The 23,770-nt window shown below is 42.8% G+C and overlaps 1 protein-coding gene across 1 annotated transcript in view; it reads right to left on the bottom strand.

The window, feature by feature from the left end:
* Positions 1–21,306, bottom strand: part of SH2B2 (SH2B adaptor protein 2) — a 71,343-nt gene extending 50,037 nt beyond the window's left edge. The window contains exons 1-2 of the mRNA XM_083350662.1: positions 21,174–21,306; positions 9,795–9,940 (exon numbers count right to left, since the gene is read on the bottom strand). The gene's annotated coding sequence lies outside the window, so the exon portion shown is untranslated. The remainder of the gene's footprint in view (positions 1–9,794; positions 9,941–21,173) is intronic.
* Between the last annotated feature and the right edge of the window lie 2,464 nt (positions 21,307–23,770).

The raw sequence follows: 23,770 nt of genomic DNA, 5'->3' as shown, positions 1-23,770 counted from the left end.
AGTCTCTCTTTCTTCAGGTATAGTTTGGACATTTAGACGAGCAGAATTCTGCTATCTCTGGCTAAATCCCACCTCAGTTTAAGCTTCTGCTTCTGTGTGGACAACTAAAGGGGAAAATGAAGCCTAATTCACCACTCTGCAGTCCCGACTAGCAAGACTGATAAAGGAGAATATTTGTACCTCAGGTTGTGTCAAAGGTGCTTTTTCAAAAGACAAATGGACTATGTTTTTCCCTCCAGGAAAAAGAAGACGTTTCGCTTCTCATCCAAGAAGCTTCATCAATTCTGGTTGAATGGTGGTGCTGGTGATGGGAACGAAAGAATTAGTTCTGAGCTGTCAGAACTAACCCTTCCATCCCTCTCACCATAAGGCAGGGGTAGGCAACCTTGGCTCTGGCTCAGGAATTCTGGGAGTTGAAGTCCACGAGTCATAAAAGAGCCAAGGTTGCCTACCCCTGCCATAAGGCAAAAACAAAGCACAGGGGTCATGCTCAGTAGCTTTTTTGTTCATCTGTATTATAAATACTTGCTTTTTATTTTGTTCTGCATGGTTACAAGAAGTCAAAAATGACTCGATAGTACAGGGGTCTTCAAACTTGGCCCTTTTATGAATTGTGGACTTCAGCTCCCAGAATTCCTCAGCCAGGCACACTGGCTGAGGAATTCTGGGAGTTGAAGTCCACAATTCATAAAAGGGCCAAGTTTGAAGACCCCTGCGACAGTACATACAATAATCATCATTACTTTCTTCTTTTGCTGTATCAAATCCCAGAACTAATTCAATAGCCACAGTATTGAAAGTCTTCTTGGATGCCAGGTGAAAATTTAGCTGGAAAAATCAAAAGTAAAAAGCCATCAATGAAAAATCAAGTCGTCCTATTTGAACCCATGCCTGTAATTTTGCACTTTGCAAGACATCAGAATGTATTCACAATGCGTCAAGAACTCTCTCAGAATCTAGAAAGAACAATTCTCAGAGAGTACAAGTTTTTAAGCAAACGTACTTGAGAAACATAAGAGCATCATGTCTTAGTCCATTTAAAAGACTCAACCACTCTCAATGTTTCCAAAACTATTTTGGCACAACCTGTGGCATTGGATTTCCCAGATTGTCATGGGAAAAAAAATTGTTTTTCTGTGTTCAAATCTGCTAATTTTAACAGATGACTCAGACCATAATGAGAGAGCAAGTAGATCTTTTTTCAATCAAATGTTGATACCAAACATCACTGTGTGAATTCTTAGCATGTCTCGTACTTTTCTTTGCCTTTTCTCTAAAATAAATTGAAATATAGAAAAATGGTGGCAGAAAAAAAACTAGTGGTCCATCACATCTGCCCTTTGAGTAGGTTGATTGCTTTCTTTTTAATTTATTCAATATATTTAATTATTATTTTTATATTTTATTTATTTTAATTTTAATTTTTGTTGGATGAGGGACATGAGTTTATTCCAAGCATGTTTAAACTCACTGAAGATTGACCACTACTTTCACTGAAAGTTAGTTTGAAGCTTCCATTACTTTTCTGTGAAGTCATACTTTCTAACATTAATTTTGAACTTCCTGCTTGTCAGATGAGGTTATTTATTTATTTATTTATTTTATTTGTTGAATTTATATACCGCCCTATTCCCGAAGGACTCAGGGCGGTTCACAGGGCAATTAAAAACAGTACAAAAAGAATAAAATAGAATTAAATTAGTAAAGCCCACAATTCCTAATAACAATAAAATTAAAATTTTAAAATTAATATAATTTAATTAAATACTTTAAAATTTAAAATCCCTCAGTCCAGGCCAGACAGTTCGAACAACCAGGTTTTTAAGTCCCGGTGAAAAGAGCGAAGGTCGGGGGCAGTCCGAAGCTCCATCAGCAGCTCGTTCCAAAGGCCAGGCGCACTCAACAGAGAACGCCCTCCCCCTGGGAATCACCCGCCGGCAATCTCTAACTGGCGGAACCCTAAGGAGGCCCTCCCTGTGGGCGCGCACAGGACGATGGGAAACTGATGCTGGTAGCAGGTGCTCCCTAAGATATGCCCCCGTGTTCTTGATTTTTGCTTAATATTGAAATAGCCTTTCCGTATTGCAATTTTAAAGGTAAAGGTTCCCCCGCACATGCGTGCTAGTCGTTTCCGACTCTAGGGGCCGGTGCTCATCTCCGTTTCAAAGCCGAAGAGCCAGCGCTTGTCCGAGGACGTCTCTGTGGTCATGTGGCCGGCATGACTAGATACCAAAGGCGCACAGAACGCTGTTACCTTCCCACCGTAGTGGTCCCTATTTTTCTACTTGCATTTTTACGTGCTTTCGAACTGCTAGGTGGGCAGAAGCTGGGACGAGTAACAGGCGCTCACTCTGCTACGCGGCACTCGGGATTCGACCCGCCAAACTGCCGACGTTCTGATCGAAGCTCAGTGGGTTAGGACACTGAGCTTGTCGATCAGAAGATAGGCAGTTTGGCGGGTCAAATCCCGAGTGCCGCGTAACAGAGTGAGTGCCTGTTACTCGTCCCAGCTTCTGCCAACCTAGCAGTTCGAAAGCATGTAAAAAATGCAAGTAGAAAAATAGGAACCACTACGGTGGGAAGGTAACAGCGTTCCGTGCGCCTTTGGCGTCTAGTCATGCCGGCCACATGACCACGGAGACGTCCTCGGACAAGCGCTGGCTCTTCGGTTTGAAACAGAGATGAGCACCGGCCCCTAGAGTCGGAAACGACTAGCACGCATGTGCGGGGGAACCTTTACCTTTACCTTTTTTATTGCAATTTTGCCTTGTGTGGAGATTCCAATCCGTAGATGGTTGTGTGTTCCTTTATTTATTTTATTTTATTTTATTTTTAATCCCATTTATATCCCGCCCTTCTCCGAAGACTCAGGGCGGCTTACAATTTAAGCACAAACCAATGTGCTTAGCAATATCATCTGCTTGCCAAGTTAAGGAAGAAAAACAACTGAAGAGTGAAAAAGAAAACAGAGACAGCAGTGAAGAATTGGGCAAAAAGAATATGAGCTACTAGTGCCTTTCTTAGTAGCCATTTTGGCTGAAGTAAGGGTGGTTACATTATATTTACATTAGTTTTCAAAGAAATTTGCAATATCTGTCTTTTTCCACTTTAATCTTCTTCTAGACTATCTCTTTACCAAACTGGCATTTCACTTATTAAGTAGATGGGCAGTACCTTTACTGTAATACTTCTCAATGTGGCCTCCTAAAAGAATTATGGCCTTCTGTCACAAAAAGATCCACCAAACTCAATGGGGAGAACAGATTCATTTAAAAACCATGTTACTAACTTAACAACTGCAGTGATTCACTTAAGTCTGGCAAGAAAGGTTATAAAATGAGGCAAAACTCACTTAGCAATGGAAATTTTGGGCTCAATTATGGTTGTAAGTCAAGGACTACTTGTATTGGTTTGATTTAAACTAGCATTTGGATTACAGAAACTGTTCTCTCTGATGCATTCTTTTTAACCTCAAGATTGTTTTTAACATCACTGTGCACATGAGAAGATATATAATCTTCAGAGAAAAAGACAATTAAACAAAATAAAGCCTATATAGATGGAAGGGGAGCGGGAACCATATATATAAAGGTAACTTCAGAGGGGAGAACATTTATCATAATACTGAATAGGGGATTAAAATCACTAAACATTCAGTGTAATAATATAGTCCAATGTTTCTCAACCTTGGCTACTTGGAAGATGAGTGGACTTCAACTCACAGAATTCTGGGAGTTGAAGTCCACACATCTTCAAGTGGCCAAGGTTGAGAAACACTGATCTAGTTTATTGCCTATCTCAAACATAGTAAGATATGGCAATAAACAAATAATAATAAAAGGTAACACAGGTTTGTTTGATAAGCCTATAATATTAATGCTACCTATATATTGTGGATTTTATTGTCAAAAGCTGCACCAGGTATTGCTGGTATAAATACTTTAAGTGAACCCTTAATATCTGTTCTAATTTTTAATAGTAATAATTACTCTTCATAGAATGCAGTTTCTAGTTCTTTGAATGTCCTCACTGGCCACCCCTTCATTTAATCCAATTTTTCTGAATCTTTATTCAAGTATGGTAACCAGAACTGGATATAAAAATCAGACTAGGAAATGTTATTAAGAAGAAATTGAAATAGGGTTTAAATTGCATCTTGGGGAAAAAGAACTGAAGATAGCATTTGACTTTTAATTTTAAAAAATGTTAGTCTCAACCTGGCTCAGAAACAGTAACTTAAGAGTCCTAGTGGATGATCATTTACACATGAGCTAGCAGTGTGCAGCAGCAGCCAAAAAAGCTAATACAATCCTTGGTTGTATAAACAGAGGCATAGAATCAAGATCACATGAAGTATTAGTACTGCTTTATAAAACCCTAGTAAGAACACATCTACAGCCAATTTGGGTCACCATATCACAAAAAAGATGTTGAGAGTTTGAAAAAAATTCAGAGAAGAGCAACTAAGATAATCAAAGGCCTGGAGACTAAAACATATGAAGAACAGCTATGGGACTTGGGTCTGGCTAGTCCAGGGGTAGGCAACCCCTGGACTAGCTATGCCAGGGGTCAGCAACCTGAAACAGTGAAAGAGCCACTCGGAACCGGTTCCCTCACAAAAGGAAAAACTGGGAGCCGCAAAAAAATATGTGTGCATGCGCGTACATGCATGCATGCATGCGCAGAACAGGGTTTGACTGAAGAGTGGAGCCAAGGCGAGATATGCACCTACCCTGCATATTTGAATTGATTGGTTGAACTTTTTTAGTCCCACTTTTTTTTTTGGACTGCACGTGGTGGCAGAGGACCGGGAGCCGCAAGAAACGGCTGAAAGAGCCGCATGCGGCTCCAGAGCCGCGGGTTGCAGACCTGTGAGCTATGCTGACAAGTTATGCTGACTCAGTAATTCTGGGAGTTGAAGTCCATGAATCATAAAAGAGCCAAGGTTGCCTACCCCTGGGCTAGTCTAAAGAAAAGAAGAAATAGGAGAGACATGATAGCAATGTTCCAATATCTGAGGGGCTGCCACAAATCAGAGGGGGCCAGGTTGTTCACCAGAGCACCAGAGGGAAGGACGAGAAACAATGGTTGGAAACTGGTCAAGGAGAGAAACAACCTGGAATTAAGGAGAAACTTCCTGACAGTGAGGACAATTAACATTCACAAGCTGTGAATGCTCCATCACTGGAGGTTTTTAAAGAAGAGACTGGAATGGTCTGAAATGGTATAGGTTCTCCTGCTTGAGCAGGGGGCTGGACTAGAAGTCCTCCAAGGTCCCTTCCACCTCTGTTCTATTCTAATCAAGGGGAAAAGCAACCTGGAATTAAGGGGAAACTTCCAAACAGTGAGGACAATTAAACAGTGGAATATCTTGCCTTCGGAAGTTGTGGGTGCTTCAAAACTAGAGACTGGACAGCCACCTATCTGAAATAGAAGACCTCCAAGGTCCTGTCCTGTCCTGTTCTATCTTATCTTACCCTACCCTATTCTAAACAGGAGCTACCAGATACTTCAGATTTTCTTCTTTTGCTGGAGATCAGTAACAAAATTCTTCCCATTGCCAGGCACAGGAACAGTCTTCAGGCATAATTGTAGGTGTACAGCTACTACTTTACCAAATCACATCACTTAAACTTGTCTCTTTTTATACCATCCTCACCTTCAAATTTACTATTTTTCAACATTTCATAATAGAGGTAGTCCCCGACTTATGATCACAATTGAGCTCAAAATTTCTGTTGCTAAGTGAGAGATTAGGTGAATTTTGCCCCATTTTCCGACCTTGCCACATTTGTTAAGTGAATCACTGCATTTGTTAAGTTAGGAACATGGTTGTTAAGTGAATCTGGCTTCCCCATTGACTTTGCTTGTCACAAGGTCGCATAAGGAGATCACATGGCCCCAGGATTAATTGTAACTATCATAAATATGCATCAGTTGCCAAGCATTTGAATACTGATAACATGACCATGGAGATTTTTCAATGGTTATAAGTGTGAAAAATCGTCATCACTTTTTTTAGTGCCACTGTAAGTTCAAATGGTTACTAAACAAACTTTGTAAGTTGAGGACTAACTGTATTTATGGCTTTCTTTTTATACACTTTGTCAGCGTTAACATATATATTGTTCCATTCAATTCCACTCTCTCACATCTTGTTTCCTTAAAAATTATGCCTCCCAGCATTCTCTCACTTATTTCATTATTTTCATTCCATTTGCTCTGCTAGAGGTTTTTTGTTTATTGTCTTCACCCACTTCCCAAATTATCTCTTGTTGCTATGAAAATCACTCTCTATTTTCTATCTTTTAATCTTAATTATGCCTTATTCTTTGACTACATTGTTTGCCAATCTATTTTTCCATACACACATTATACATCAACTTCCCTTCATTTTCATTTTTTTCAACCAATTATTCTTCAATGTACAATTTATTCCCCCCCCCCGCCATCGTCAGCTTCTTTCATTTCACAATTAGATGAGGTGCACATTTGCATGCCTCCTACTACAATTCCAAATATTTCTGTGGGCTCTGTAACATAATGCATTCCACTCTATTCCAAGCAACTTCCACATCCTCCACCTTCACGTCCACTTTCTGCTCATTTTGTTAAGTGAGGAATCAATTTTCCAACATTCTTTTCTAGGACTCATACCATCTCTTCCTACAGTTGTTCTACTCTCAATATAGTTTAACCACCAAATCGGATTTGTTAGTATGATCAAGGATTAATGTAAGAAAGAAGATCAAACCAGAATGATAAAATAAAATGAACCCAGATTGGCAAATTTGTTACATTTGCACGAATTGTTGCCATGTTTTCACTGCAGCCACCCAGGATAATAAATAACAATAGCAGCAACAGCAGCAATAATAATAATGTTGGAAGGGACCTTGGAGGTCATCTAGTCCAACCCCCTCCTCAGGTAGGAAACCCTATACCACTTCAGACAAATGGCTGTCCAGTCTCTTCTTAAAATTTCCAGAGCATTTACAGCTACAGGAGGCAAGTTTTTTCTACTGATTAATTGTTCTGTCAGGAAATTTCTCCTTAGTAGGATTTGAGTCCTGGGTTGGTGGTGATAGTATATATGGCTAAATTATAAAAGTAAGATTAATGTAATGCATCTTCCTTAGGAGATGTGGAGCTTTCCCTATAAAATAAGTAACAAAATAATGCTTGTTGAATCATTTCTTTTTTCACAAAGTCTCATGAGGAGATGCATTCTGTTAGTGGGGTTTACGTAAAGTAGTAATGTTAACGGAAGCACAATGTGTCTGGCTCTAAAAAAAATCCTTCCCCAACCAGGGGAAGGATAATAGGTAGACAATTTACAAATTGCCAAGTGCCTTTCACTATGAAACACTCTGCTGTGTCATGAGAGGGCACCAAAGTTAATTTGATAGTCTTCACTTATTGAAAGCCTCATTTAATGGCCATTCTAATTTACAATGATGTAAAAAAAATAATCTAGTTGTATGGCCAATCCTCGTATTTACAGCCACCACCGTGTCTGATGGTCAGATAATCTCCACGGGCACTTCATAATTGACTTCTGACAAGCAGAGACAATAGAGAAGCCAGCAATAAAATTGTTAAGTTGTGGTCACATGATGTCTCGCTTAATGACATGATTTGCTTAATGATCAAATGGGAAGTGATGTTGTATGCCAATCAGACAATCAATCAGAATAGAGCTGGAAGGGACCTCTTCTAGTCCAGCCCCCTACTCAAGCGGGAGATCCTGTACCATCGTGTTCATGTGATTCTCCACTTAGTAACTATAGAGTTTAATGATCCACTTGCCAGTCTCTTTTTCTTTTTTTTCATGTCTATATCTTTCCCAGGATCCACTCTGTGAAATTTCACGTTCAGAATTTCTCATTAGCCTCCTATCAATCCTAAATTCTTTCTGCCTTTCATTATAAACAATCAGATCAATCACACTTTTCAATTAATTCCTTTTCCATGCAGATATACCAGAAATAAACCATTTTTTTTCTGAGAGTTATTCATCAAACCATCACTATTTAGGAAGTCCTACTGTAGGCATTTTTTAAAAAAATAATAATTTTCATGCACTTTCTTAACACTGTACATTAATATAGAAATTAGACAAAATGGATGAAAAGTGAAGTGGTCAGAAGTTGAAAATACTGTAAGAGAGATGGAACTAGGGACTCGATCTTGATAACCATCGGAAAATAAGAAAGATTTCTTTTGATTTTCTTTGTTTCCATCTAATGGTCATCCAGATTTTTATCATGCAGATGTGGTAAACCTAGACCAGGGTTCCCAACTGGGGGTGCGAGACGATATTCCAGAGGGTGCAAAAACTTGCATTTTTAAAATTATAGTGTATATGCATAATTCGTTGCTGTTATTTCAAACTTTTGTAACTTTTGCAAGAATATATCAGAAGCGTTCTAGGGGCGCGGGGTATAGAAAAGGTTGGGAGCCACTGGCCTAGACACTGTAAGAAGCCATAATTATTTAATAAACCAACATTGCTTGAACTAGAATAGTATATCGTAAGGCAGATCTGGGCAACCCATAGTCTGCTTTCTCCTCTCCACCACCTCCTTTTTAGCCTGCTGATCACCTTTAGATATGGCAGATTCTGGGTGGGGGAGGGGGAATTAGTATATATAAGAGGATTAAAGGGCAAAGTTCATGGCTTAAAACATGCATTTCATCGCACAGAAAATCCCAACTTACAAAAAATTCTTGTATATTGTGCTTAGGATTTTAACAGAAAAGCAGTGCTTTAAATTTCAACCGCAGATAGGAAATTCTTCTCTGCCATTTGAGGGGTAACTAAGCCCAGGCCCCCAGAAGATGCTGGGTGGCCAAAAAAAAATCAAAATGTGATCCCTGAGTACAAAAAAAATCTACCTATACCTGCCCTACTTAAGACAGGTAGTCCTTGACTTACAACCACAATTGAGCCCAAAATTTCTGTTGCTAAGCGTGACAGTTGAGTTTTGCTCCATTTTACAACCTTTCTTGTCATAGTTAAGTGACTCACTGCAGTTGTTAAGAACATGGTTGTTAAATGAATCTGGCTTCCCCACTGACTTTGCTTGTCAGAAAGTTGCAAAAGGGGATTACACGACCCAGGAGAGTGCAACCGTCATAAATATGAGTCAGCATCTGAATTCTGACCACGCAACCATAGGGATGCCGCAACAGTCACAAGGGTGAATAATGGTCATAAGTCATTTTTTTTCAGTGCCCTTGTAACTGAGAACAGTCACTCAATGAACTATTGTAAGTCAAGGACTACCTGTACCCAAATTGCATCAAGTATGGAGAAGTATTCTCTATTGTCCTGTATGGTCTCTGGAATTTTCTTCATTCTAGTATTCATATGGTGCCTGTTTGTACAAATGTGGGACTCATCCTAAGATTTAGCCATTTAACCATGTCTGCTCTCTGTAAATATTATGGGCCTTTCCCCTTCTCATGCATGGGTGTTTACAGTATATAGGTCATTTGACATTTATTTTAATGCCATTGTTGTACTTTATTTTCATTTTGTAATCAGCTTTGAAACAATTACCTGGAAAGTATCACAACAATATATGAAATGAATAAACCATAACCTGCAAACCACAAAGGCAGTCCATACAACCACTCAGCCCAAACCACATTACTTCAACCTTCCTAACTTGTGTGAGATCAGCCCCAAGCACTGGACTACACTCCAGCCTCCCAATTTGTGCTTAGTCTCAGCTTATGTTGTAAAAAACACCAAGCATGCTAAGTGATCTTTATTAATAGCCACTTACTTGGATGGTCACCAGCCTTACTACAGCAGGTTTGATTTCCAAGCATTTATGCTTTGAACTTCAGGTTGAGCAGAATTAAAAATACAAGCGACATTTATCTCTGGCCATGCCATGCCGGATCCTCACATCTCCTTGTTGAGACATAGCTTTAGAAAGAAAAACAAGAAATACGCCTAAGAAACAATTCATAGAATGTAACATAAGCAGGGCATCAGCCTGTTCATATTTATTTGCGTTAAAGGCAGTTAGTTGTTAAGCTCCTGATTTTTCATTCTAGCTTCTTTCACCAAATACACCCCACTGCTTAATGCGAGTATTATGACTTCCCATTCAATTGCTTGCTCCCCCATCTACCCATTAAAATCAAGTTTTGACTTCCTGCCCAGACTGGCTAAAAGGTCCGTCTGTCATTCAAGGTTTAGAAAACATTTGTCCAGAGAAGCAATAAAACCTTCTCAGATTGTTTCTCCACTGCCCTATTAGGAATGGGTCCAGCCACCTAGTAAATAATAATTGTCCCCAAACCAGATAATTTTCTCCTCTTCCTCCCCCCCCCCAATTAATTTTCCCCCCGAGCAGGAGAAAAACGAAAAGCAGCAAAAACTGGAAATTTGCATCCAGCACACACCATCAAACACAATCTGACTTCTGAACAAGAGTATGCAAATTTATTTATAGATGACCATGTTGTTAATGGACTTTCACAGGGCCTAGAAATGTGAAATTTGATACAAAAGAAGCTACAGTGAGATCACCAAACCACGCTAAAAATAAGACCATTTCCCATTTTTGTTCTCCTGGGCTTTTCAAGTCTTCGTTTTTATCCCACTGTTGTTGCCTTTCCGGTGCATTTTAGTTTATTTATGTTGATGCTACAGCTATTTATTTTATCAGAGTGAGCTGTTCAGAAAATAGGTTCCTCTGGATGTCCAATATAAATGCTGTGAAGAAATGTCTAATTTTGTTAGAGAAAAGAGAAGATGTAAACACTCAAACAGATTTTACACTCTCAGCCCACCAAAATGCTAAAGATCACAACATGCATAGACTGAAAATCAATTACAAGAAACAGGCAGACGTTAAGCATGACATTTATCTTCTAACAGGACTGGACTCAGCAGAACAAATTACAACAAAGTCCTTTGTAGGACTGCAGATCTTTTAGGGCTTTGGGAACATTTCATGCAGAAGGGGCAGTCTGATTCAACCAATAGAGAGGAACAGGTAATGAATGTTTTACTTCCTGGCAGCTAATATTGTTACATTTTAAAAAAAAGTTTTTAAACTTTCTAAAGTTCCACTCCCTTATAACTACATCAATTATAACACTACCTGGTAGTCCTTGACTTACTTGAGTAATTGAGTCTGGAATTACAGTCGTAAGTCATGTTTGTCATTAAGCGGGCCATCACGTGATTGTGCCTGATTTTATGACAATTTTGTGGTAGTCGTTAAGTGAACATGGTAGTTACTAAGTGAACCCGTTGTCCACAATGGGTGTTTTTTTGCAGGAAACCAGAAGTAAACTGATGGTTTTTGACAAAGCAAAGTCATAAATCATGATCACATGACTATGGGACGCTGCAAACAGCTGTAAATGCAGGCCGGTGGCTGAGTGTCCAAAATGCAATCGTTTGACCGTGGAGGTAAGGGGCAGCCATTGCAACTTTGAATCCAGGTTGTGAGTAGCCATGGGGAGGTCCACCCAATCTTTGAATGGTTGCTAAGTGACCAGTTGTAAATTGAGGATTACCTGTAATTTAGTTGCATCAGTGCTTGAGGAATTGAATCCATTTGCCCTTTCCTTCAAAACTTAAGGGATAGCCTTACAAAGCCCTGGGTGGGAATACTAGAGATATTTCACCAACACATCTTTCTGAGATAAATGCATCATTTTTGCACAAAACCAGCTTTGCAAGACAGCTTGCAAGGGGGTTTTCTCAGGAACTAGCTACTCTTCAAATTTGAATTGCGTTACCTTGTTGTTTCACAAAGTCTACATATCTTCTAAGATCAATGAAGTACATTTTCTTTTATTCAAATCAGCTTTAGACCCAAGAGAACGTACAGGTGTCTATGGAAGTTGATCCAATTAAATCCACAATAAGGCTAGACCTCCAGTCAAAGAAGTCTAATAAAACCAGTATTTAGCAGCACAGCAAATGTAAGTCTATCACCCTGCAGAAAGCATAGCTGGTATCTCCTGTTCAGTCCCCACTGTGGGCAGAAACACAAGGGAGAAAGGATCTATGCAACAATGAGAAACTTTAGGCAAATATAATCCTGCTATTGCATCATGTTACGGCACTGCCTTAATGTAGGAAATTCAGTTACATTAAGCATATAAGAAGCAAGATTGCCATCATTAGTAGCAATATAACAAACAGCAAATTAAACAAGCACATTGTAGGACTTTGAAATATCTCACAGAGCATGCATTTCCAGGGGTATCCCTATTGCAACAATTCACCGATTTAACGCCAACACTGCTCTCCAGTTTGGAAGCTCTTGCAGTAGTTTCTGAAGCATCGTCCCCTTGTGTTATCTTGTCCCTGTTATGAGCTACAAGGCAACCAATAAGATTTTGTTTTCTGAGTGTTCAAAGCAAGGGTGCAAACCTTTGCTCCCTCCAGTAGCTTGCAGATGTTGTCTCTTTGAGGTATTGCTTAATGAGCTGGCAGAGGGAAATTACGAGGTGTATTTAAGTCCCTGGTATTTAATTTTAATTACATGCATACTTCAATTTTTGCACTGCTGACTTCAGACCTCAGCACGTCAATCAAAGTGTGGCTTTGGGTCCCACTGAAGGCTGTTCCAAGATTAAAGGATTCAACATGACATTTAGAATTGATAAATGCATGTGGGTAGTTTGCATCAGTGGTGGAATCCAGCCAGTTTGCACCACTTCGGCAGAATTGGTAGCTAATATTTTGTTGCCCAGGCCCAGAAGGGACATCCGGAAGCAGCATCCACACAGAAAACCGGTTGTTCACATATTTGAATCCCACCACTGGTTTGCATGCATTTCCCCCAGATTCATTTTTGCACCCCCCTTAAATCCTCCAGTATTGTGCTGCTGAAATCTAGGGACATAAGTGTCCCTATTTGGGGTTAGTCTCCTGCTATAACCATACTACTGCCCCATATGCCGTAACTGTTACAGGGTCAGTTTTTAAAATGCTGCTGTACAAAGTTGCATCTAAATGTACTATAATTTTATGACAGGTGTTTTTAAACCATAGGTTTTAATAGGTTTGAATAAGGTTTAGGTTTTAGGTTTTATTTAATTTGTATACCGCCCTTCTCCCTAGGGACTCAGGGCGGTTCACAGGGCATATATAAATAACAATACAAAAGTTAAAAAAGATTAAATCAATGCCCAGTTAAAAACAATAATACAATTCTAAACAACAATTTAAAACCCATAATCCCCCGTCAGGCCAGACCAGCTAATTCAAATAAGTGGGTCTTCAGGCCACGACGGAAAGTTCGGAGGTCTGATGCCATCCGGAGCTCCACCGGCAGTTGGTTCCATAATGCCGGAGCGCCCACAGAGAAGGCTCTCCCCCTGGGGGCCGCCAGTCGACATTCCCTGACTGGAGGCACCCTGAGGAGGCCCTCTCTGTGGGAACGCACAGGGCGGAGGGGAGTTGACGCCGGCAGCAGGTGGTCCCCGAGGTAACCCGGACCCATGCCATGTAAGGACTTAAAGATCATAACCAAGACCTTGAACCTCACCCGGAAGACAACTGGTAACCAATGCAGCTCGCGGAGCAAAGGTGTAACATGGGAGTACCGGGAAACTCCCAAGACAACTCTCGCGGCCGCATTCTGTACCAGTTGGAGCCTCCGAGTGGTCTTCAAGGGAAGCCCCATGTAGAGAGCATTACAGTAGTCGAGGCGAGAGGTCACGAGTGCATGAGTGACCGTACACAAGGCATCCCGGTCCAGATAGGGCCGCAACTGGCGCACCAGGCGAACCTGGGCGAAAGCCCCCCTAGTCACGGCCACTATATGATCTTCCAGGGTAAGCCGTGAATCTAGGAGGACTCCCAAGTTGCGAGCCCTATCCACGGGGGGTAAGAGCTCACCCCCCATAGAAAGAGATGGAACATTTTGAATGTCCCGGGATGCTGGAATGTACAGCCACTCAGTCTTGTCAGGGTTGAGTTGAAGTCTGTTCCTCCCCATCCAGACCCGAACCGCCTCCAGGCAACGGGACATCACAGCGAGGGCATCACTGGGGTGGTTTGGGGTCGAAAAGAAAAGTTGGGTATCATCGGCATATTGATACCCAACTCCAAAACCACGAATGATCTCACCCAGCGGTTTCATATAGATGTTGAACAGGAGAGGCGAGAGAACCGACCCCTGAGGAACTCCACAAACGAGAGACCTAGGGGCCGATCTCTGCCCCCCTGCCAACACCGACTGCGAGCGTCCCAGGAGATAGGAGGAGAACCACTGAAGAACTGTGCCTCCCACTCCCAATCCCCTGAGACGCCACAGCAAGATACCATGGTCGATGGTATCGAAAGCCGCCGAGAGGTCTAATAGGACTAGGACAGAGGAATATCCCCTGTCCCGAGCCCTCCAGAGATCATTCACCAGAGCGACCAATGCCGTCTCCGTGCTGTACCCGGGCCTGAAACCCGATTGGTAGGGGTCCAGATAAGGTTCAGAGGGCTGGTTGACAGATACCATTAAGCTTTAATGGGAAGTATTCATATATCATATCATATCATACTAAGCCCATCACATTATGGCTTAGTGTAATAAGCCAATTAGAAATAATCTGCAGTTCAAAGGATATCCTACCAAGGGATAGGATTTTTTTCATGTACTAAGAGGTGGTCTCCCACAGAAGAGATCACCTTTTGCTACTAGTGGTTGTCAGTATCTTCATAGGACTCCAAAAAAACATTATTATCTGCGTTCACAAAGGAAAATAATCCATGCTAATCAGTTCCTATCAAACAATTGCTATTAGTGCCTCCAATGTAGTCTGGACCACCAGCTCAAAAAAGACCATTGTGCAGCACCAGCAGCATTGATGTATTTCAGAAGACCTTAGCCTTATTTGGCTTAACACAAAAAGTGACCTCTGAATGAATGATATCAAATCATGGTTAGCCTGTGATTCTGTGTTACGTAGTGCTATCTCCAGATCTTTAAGAAATTTGCACATTTTGGATCCCTTCCCTATCACCAATGGAAGCACTCTGTTTCCTACTTGATAGAACCTACTACTAAATTAATAACCCATTCTGAATTACAACCCAAGGTAAGGTTGGTGACTCAGCCTATGCCTGTACGACTTGAGCTGCATAAATCCTTTGAAAATGGGGGCTTCAGAATGTCAGGAAATGTATCTCTCTTGGGACTTCATGGCTGCTCCAGAAGTGATTTCTTGATGTCCGCACAGGTGATCTGCATTTGTAGAGATACCATGAAGCAGCTACTGAAATAGTTTTAATTATTTTATTAAACAAGTTAGTTTAGTTTTAATTATTTTATTAAACCTTTAAAACTATTATGCTTTAATTATTTGAAAGCAGGTGCTTAAATGCACTTTTAAAGAAGCTAAAATTGACAAGTGGTACACATATGTGTCTTAGAAAATGCCTTGGAAGCTAGTTACTCTCCTAAAAATCTTGTGAGGTGCAACTGTCTTGTCTTTAAGCAGTTGATGGAAAGACCAGATCTCACAGAGATCCAGGGAATTGCTTTGTAATAAATGGCATATAAATTTAATAAATAAAATAATAATTTCAACAGTTAAAGTCGCTGATGACAAAACTAAGTCTGTGTTCAGTTTGATCTTGTTTTTAAAAATGAAATTGACCATTTCTGACTTCCCTCTTCTAGAGCATATTTTGGACCAAAACAAATAGTTAAGAGGTCAGGCTAAGATTCAGGGGATCCTGATTAAAATCCCCATATAGTGATCAGATTCTGACACCATTACTGTCATCCTTCCCTAAAGGCATAATAGGAATTACCCACCCTCTCCAAGCTTCTTGGAAGGAGGAATCACAGATGGGTAACAACATTAAAATGAGTATCAGAAGAATCCTGACACAGAAGTACATAGAATTAAGATCCTTGTATTCATGCAGTCATGAAGAGATCTAGTTAGTTGAGGACTATGACTATGTTGTTTCTTCTGTTATTTTTTTCTTTCTTCTGAATGTTCCCCAATGTAATCTAAAATTCTAGACCACTTAACTATCTCTGCTTTTGTTGCTGGCACTGCCAAATCATTAGACTGGTCTAGTATTAATTTAGTGGAAGATTCTATCAAGTAGGAAACAGAAGTCTGCTTCCAGCAATGGTAGGGAAGGGATCCAAATGAGCAAATTTCTTAAAAGTTCTGGAGAGAGCCAGTTTGGTCTAGAGCAGGGGTATCAAACTGCTGGCCCACGGGCTGGACGCGTCACGTGGAAGCCACCCCCACCCCATTGCAGTCAATGGCAAAACAGTCCCGATACGTCGCGTGATGTCACATGATGTCACGAGTTTGACATGTCTGGTCCGGAGGTTAAGGCACCAGGCTAAAAAGTGGGAGACTGTGAGTTCAAATCCCACGTTAGCTACGAAAGCCAGCAGGGTGAAATTGGGCCTGTCACTGTCTCTTAGCCCAACCCACCTCCCAGGACTGTTGTGAAAAAAATAAGAGGAAGGAGTTGTGTTAGATATGCATGTTGCATGTGTTCGCTGCTTTCAAAGGTTGCTTTTTACAAATAAAGGTGGGATACCAAATAAATAAATAAACATAAAATCATCTACTCATTATATGAAGGTAGAAAAGGGGATTTGCCTGATCTGCATTACAGTACCAATGTTTATCCGAGGATGTAGGAACTCTTCCAGCTGCATCAACCTGACACAATGTACAGCAGCCAGGCAGACTCAAGTCCCAAGGAAGTAGCCAGCGATGGCTAACCCTAGCGTCACCCATAGTGGTTCAGGAATTCTGGGGATTGCAGTCTTAATATATGGGGGGAGGGCAGTCTGTGGGGGAAGACTGTGTGGTCTTTTCAATGGTGACACCCTAATTGAGAAACTGGGACAACTAGGGTAAATATTTATGGGGATTCTCGATCATTCCGGTCACGGTTGTCCCCAAGGTGCTTTTTCTAAGAGGCAACTGGACTTTCTTGGCTTTTTCTCTGAAAATGTTTTGCTTCTCATCCAAGAAGCTTCCTCAGTTCTAGTAGGTTTTCAAAGGAAAAAGAAAAAATCCAAGGAAGTCCAGTTGCCTTTTGGAAAAAGCAGCTTTGGGACAACTACACTGTGCATGTTGCAGACCAAGTGAAAACTATTATTGGATTACTGCATTATCTAGTTCAGGGGTAGGCAACCTTGGCTCTTTTATGACTCGTGGACTTCAACTCCCAGAATTCCTGAGCCAGCCATGCTGGCTCAGGAATTCTGGGAGTTGAAGTCCACGAGTCATAAAAGAGCCAAGGTTGCCTACCCCTGATCTAGTTAGTTATAAAGCCTACATTAGCTCTCTTTGTTGCTGCAGGAAATCTAAAGCAGGTTAAGCCCTCAAGTTTTTAGAAAACATGGGTTTTCTTGCGTGCTGCTATCCTTTTTTGTTTCTCACTTTAAGAACGGATGTCATATATAATGTAACTGTTTAATTGATTTATTAAACAAATTTATATAGCCACCCAACTCACATGTAGGTGACTTTATGAGTTTACTGCCATCCTATGAATCACTTTGAGTGCTTTGGCATTACAGACATGCAATTACAGATAATCCTCAACTTACAACCATTCATTTAGTGACTGTTCAAAATGACAAAGGCACTGAAAAAAGTAACTTATGGCCAGTTTTTCACACTTACAACCGTTCCAGCTTCCCCGTGGTGACGTGATGAAAATTCAAGCACCTGGCATGTATTTGTGATAGTTGCCCTGTTCTGGGGTCACATGATCACCACTTGTCACCTTTCCAGACAGCTTCCAACAAGCAAAGTCAAATGGGAGGGAAGTCAGGTTCACTTAATGTGACCAAACGGTTCACTTAACTGTGGTGTGGCAAGAAAGGTCATAAAACAGGGCAAAAATAACTTATCTTGCTTAGCACCTGAAATTAGGGCTCGAGTTTGGTCTTTTAAGTTGAGGATTACCTGTAATACATTAATAGAACGCGCACACATCTTTTCCAAATTCTGTTTGGCCCTTTTCTTCCTTTTAAATGTAATACAAAAGGCAAAACCGCTTGCCAACAGGAGTCAATATTTTCTCAAATGATGATCGATGATTCATCCACAATATGCAACATTGATCCTGAAGTCCAATTTTTTTCCCACCAGGCAATCCCCAGGCTACTATAATTCAGAAAGAGGAGGGCAAGCTGCCCATTCTTAACTTCCCATTGCTGACCCACTGTCTCTCCAGGTTTAAGGGATGGAAAATCCTGGTTTTCTTTCTTTTTTTACACAGAGCAATAAGCGTCTTTCCCTTGAGCAAAAAGGAATTCCCAAATGAAGGATTTATTAAGATATCATATTTAGAAAACACCATCTCCCTCACGGAGTGAATACTGTACTTATACCCCACCTCAAGGCAATGAACATACCTAATATTCCTTCCTCCTCCTACTTTTCCTGACAACAACAACCCTCTGAGGTAAGTTGGGCTGAGAGAGAGTGAGTGGCTCAAGTTCACCCAGCCAGTGTTCATGCCTAAGACAGAACTAGAACTCACGGTCCCAAAAGACAACAGATCTGGGAATCCATCAACAAGATCTAACTCAGTTCTTAAAGCATCTAATTTTACCCCATCCAAGCAGAATCCCTAAATTTTTGTATTTTTGTAGTTTTAAGATATGCCCTGTTCACCGCCCTGAGTCCTTCGGGAGAAGGGCGGTATAAAAATTTAAATAATAATAATAATAATAATAATAATAATAATAATAATAATAATAATAATAATAATAATAATAATAATAATAAATGTGCCTTTTTGTCCTTTAAAAGGGAATCAATATTCATGATTCCTTACTGAGGAGGAAAAGAAATCTCTGTGCACGGAATCAGGATTCCAGCAAAAAGCCAGTGACTTCTACCTTTCATGGGGGATGTTTGCATGCAGAGCACAAAGGAGACACACACACAGACACAGACACACACACAAGGTCTCTATGTCTTGCATAGATCAGCCCATGATATTGACAGCCCTTTTGCTAGTAAATAAATAATGCAGCAAGATGTGGGTTGAAAAGCAGGGAGGTGGGAAGACGAAGCAAAAGATCAGGGGATGCTGTAGTCTCTGAATAAAGGGGTTCCCTGCATCAGATCAGAGCACAAAACACTCCCCGCACAGCATTTACCGTGTACAATGAGAGGGCCAAGCCATTTTGCTGTTTCAGGCAGAGAAATGAATATTGTCTGTTCCGTAGACAAGATGCAAGGGAGATTATTTTAGCCCCTGAGGCAGAAAAATCCCAGAAGCAACTCCCCGGCAATTAAAATAATCCAATAAAATCAGATGATCCACAGTCTGGTGTCCCTTCGTGACACCCATTACCAGTTGTCTGAAGCAGCCAGCTCACTCCATCTAACCACACCAGCCACAATGTCAGCAGCACAGCACGTGGCTTTGGCGAGTCATTAATAAGGAAGCCCATTGATTAAAAACCTAAGGCGGGTGGAAATGTGGCAGCCCATCCGGAACCATTTACAACCTTCACGCAGCCAAAACAATCATCAAATCAAGTCAGGCAGCCACCGGGATGGGAGAAATGCAATTCCTGAAGCCTGGTTCGCATCCAATGCCAGCCCTTGGCACAGGTGTAAGGCAGAGAGAAAGGTCAAAGGGAGATCCCCCCCCTCCCTTGAATCTTCGGATATAATTGTGAATGGATAAAGGTATCGCAGGGATCCCTGGTATCATCAAGACAGAGCTTCTCTTGGGAATTGCCCGATGTACAGAACATGGAAAATTATTGGTCTTCTCACCAAGAAGATGGGAAAAGATTGATCTAGCTCACTGTTCACGCATCCCCAGGTCTGCGCAAGGAATCCTGACGCTGCACGAAAAGGAGGGGGTGCGCATCTTTCTCTCCCCCTCCCCCTCACGGAGGTAGACCCTTGCTATCCAAAAGCATAAAGGGATGGGGGGGGGGGAGAGGAACTAGCGACAAATCCAAATATGAAAGACCGTATCTTCTCCTCCCCCCCTCCCCTCCCCTCCCCTCCCCAATATCCGGCTTAACTACCACCTACACTCACCAGATCCTCAAGAAAGGAAGAGAAGGCGGCAAATCGGCAAACCGAAAGGAGGGGAGGAACGTGGAGGCTGTGTGTGTGTGTGTGTGTGTGTTGGGGGGGGTGGAGCGTGGGACGCACCCCCCGCTTCAATACCTCCACAAACCAGCCACGCAACAACACCCCCCATGTGTGTCCCACGCAACAACCCCCCCTCCCATGTGTGTCCCACGCAACAACAACCCCCCTCCCATGTGTGTCCCACGCAACAACCCCCCCTCCCATGTGTGTCCCACGCAACAACCCCCCCCCATGTGTGTCCCACGCAACAACAACCCCCCTCCCATGTGTGTCCCACGCAACAACCCCCCTCCCATGTGTGTCCCACGCAACAACCCCCCCTCCCATGTGTGTCCCACGCAACAACCCCCCCTCCCATGTGTGTCCCACGCAGCAACAACCCCCCTCCCATGTGTGTCCCACGCAACAACAACCCCCCTCCCATGTGTGTCCCACGCAACAACAACCCCCCTCCCATGTGTGTCCCACGCAACAACAACCCCCCCTCCCATGTGTGTCCCACGCAACAACAACCCCCCTCCCATGTGTGTCCCACGCAACAACCCCCCCTCCCATGTGTGTCCCACGCAGCAACAACCCCCCCTCCCATGTGTGTCCCACGCAACAACAACCCCCCCTCCCATGTGTGTCCCACGCAACAACCCCCCCTCCCATGTGTGTCCCACGCAACAACAACCCCCCCTCCCATGTGTGTCCCACGCAACAACAACCCCCCCTCCCATGTGTGTCGGGGAAGGAAGGCTACGAGGTTTAAAGCCAGGGCGGGAGCGATGCCCCCGTCAGCTCTTCCTCGGGCGGAAAGCTTTCACTACGGACGTCGCAATTGAAAAACACAGCTCAGCGGGGGAAAAGACAGACCGGGGTGGGGTGGGGTGGGGTGGGGGAACCCGCTGCTTTCCCAAGTCCGGACACGCGCCCTCGACCACCCCCCCTCCTTTTTGCAAAACGCGAACTCGAGGCCAAAACAGAGCGGGATCCTGTCGCTGCCCCAAAGGACGGTGTGTGTGTGTGGGGGGGTCGCGGGTTGGAGAGAGAAAACGCGGGGCTGGAGAAGGACGGGGCGCAGCGCTTACCAGGCTCCGAGAGGCATGGAGCGTGGGCTGGGGGGGCTCCCGGCTCGGTCCTCCCCCCCAGCGGAGTCAGGAACGGAAGGAACGGAGGAGAGGCGGCCGGAGAGACTGGCGGAGCAGCCGCGCAAATGGGGGCACCCCGGCCGCCTTCCAGCCTCCCCCTCCGTCTCCTCCCACTCGCTCGGGAGAAAGAGGGTTTAAAAGGGACCGGCGGGCGGGCGAAAGAGAAAGAGATCACGTGACGAGGCCGCGGCAGCTCCCGCTCGGGCCGCCGCGTGCCTCCTCCGTGCAAGCGGGTCCTGTGAACGTCTACACTCAGGCAGAGGGTCTTCAAACTTGGCCCTTTTATGACTTGTGGACTTCAACTCCCAGAATTCCTCAGCCAGCTTTGCTGGCTGAGGAATTCTGGGAGTTGAAGTCCACAAGTCATAAAAGGGCCAAGTTTGAAGACCCCTGATTTAAGGGGATGGAGGTGCTGCACTAAATCTTGGCGATGCAGATCGCTGTATCTTTCCCCCCCCCTCTGTGTTGTATTCCCCCCCTTGCCCTCTGGTGGTTGTCCGGATTTTTGCAGCCTCGATCCGGTAACTTTTATGCATACTGCCTCAAAAATCCTGGAGGAAGGGTTTATATAGGAGTCTTGACAAATAAATGCGTGTACGATTGCAGGCAAATGGTTTGATTCCCCCAGTGTGAATTGGAGCGTTGTTTTATTTCCGGAGGCAACGTGAAAGTTTTAACTCAACCCTCTTAACTGCTTTAGGCCGCAACGGTTGTCTTGGCTTCTTGGAAATGGGCCGGTGCTGCTGTTTCGGGACATCAAGAAGACTCTCCATTGATCCAGAGGATCCTCGGTTTCGCCTCTCTGTTTCACATTTATCATCATTTCTGACGATTCCTTCCAGCGCCCTTGCTGACAATTTGAGGAAACCTGATCTACTCTGTTTTAGGAGGCGGAAGTGACCGAGAAAAAGCCAGTCTTGTCCGACAGATGGTTTGCTTCCTACACCCACACGTAGGTCGATATGCCATTTTTTGTGACACGGAGATAATTCCCGAAGACATAATAAAGAGGGCTGCCAACGGTTGGCCGCGCATCGGCCAACAAATTAAATGTACTAGCTTAGTACCTTACGTGAGTGCAGATGCAAATGTCATGGACCTGGTTGAGCAAACCTGTGTGAACACAGGTGTTAGCTCTCTCCCAGGAACTTAGGTGTGTTGGTTGTACTGCCTTGGGAAGAAATGTGTTGTAGCTTCTTGTTTTGTGATTCATGCTCATGATGCAGACCCTGCTTGGCCAACCTAGTTTGTCCCAAATGTATTGGATGTCAATTCCTAACAGCAAAACTGACCATGATGGCTAGATATTGGGGCAGTTAAATCTAATACAGATAGTCCTTGATTTTGGGACCACGGTTGGGACCAGAATTTCCATTGCTAAGCAATGCACTTGTTAAGTGAGTTGTGCCTAATTTTGCAACCTTTTTCCTACAATTGTTAAAGCGAATGGCTGCAGTTAAGTCAACTACACAATCGTTATATGGATCCAACTTTCCCCATTGACTTTGCTTATTGGATGCTGGCTGGGAGCCCAGGATGCTGCAACCATCATTGTGGTCATGTGACTGGGGACGGTGCGATGGTTGTAAGTACAAGGAGTGGTCATATGTAATTTTTTCAATGCCATTGTAACTTCAAATGGTTGCTAAATGAATGGTTGTAAGTCAAGCCTGTACATTTGGAGAGCACCATATTATGGAAGACTGATTTAGAGGTGCCCAACCCTGTCCCAAAGGATAATAGTGGAATAATAGGATAGACCGGCATAACTGTATGTAAAATAAAAGAATAGATAACTCCAAATTACTTGTAAAAACAATTTTTTCCTAAAATTTAAATGCGTAATTACAATTTTAACAGTTGCAACTTCTTTAGCAGGACTGCAACAGCGAAGAGCAGCTGATCATAGTGTAGAAGGGTAGAAATCAGGAAGGGGATGGGAAACTGCATTAAAAGCTCTGGTGGAGGATGAAACCTGGGCACTAAAGAGGAATGGACAAGGCAGGCCTTTTGAAAATATCTGGGAGGACCACAGCAGGTTAAGTTAATGGACTAGTGAGGTTATACAAGTGGAGTGCAATACTCAAGGGAAACATTTTGAGAAAGTGGGGGTTGGATTTCCTCTCATTAAAAGCATTGAGTTTTGACAGCACAATGTTGGGGTCAAGGGTTACAATATAATGGTTTGTTGTCCATATTCATCTGATGAGCTCTGGCTTGTTCTACCCCAGGAGCATCCAACCTTAGCCAATTGTTAAGACCTATGCTATGCTGGCTGGGGAATTCTGGAAGTTGAAGTCTACAAGTCTTGAGGTTGCCAAGGTAGAATAGAATAGAGCTGGAAGGGACCTTGGAGGTCTTCTAGTCCAGCCCCCCGTTTAAGCAGGAGAACCTATACCATCTCAGACAAGCAACTGTCTAGCCTCTTCTTAAAGATCTCCAGTGATGGAGCGCCCATGATTTCTGGAGGCCAGCTGTTCCACTGGTTAATTGTCCTCACTGTCAGGAAGTTTCTCCTTAATTCTAGGTTGCTTCTT

The sequence above is a fragment of the Vipera ursinii genome (genome assembly GCF_947247035.1).
Source record: "Vipera ursinii genome assembly, chromosome: 1".
NCBI classification, from domain to species: Eukaryota; Metazoa; Chordata; class Lepidosauria; order Squamata; family Viperidae; genus Vipera; species Vipera ursinii.
The sequence above is the reverse complement of the archived record's forward strand: the minus strand, read 5'-3'. Positions and strand labels throughout refer to the sequence as shown.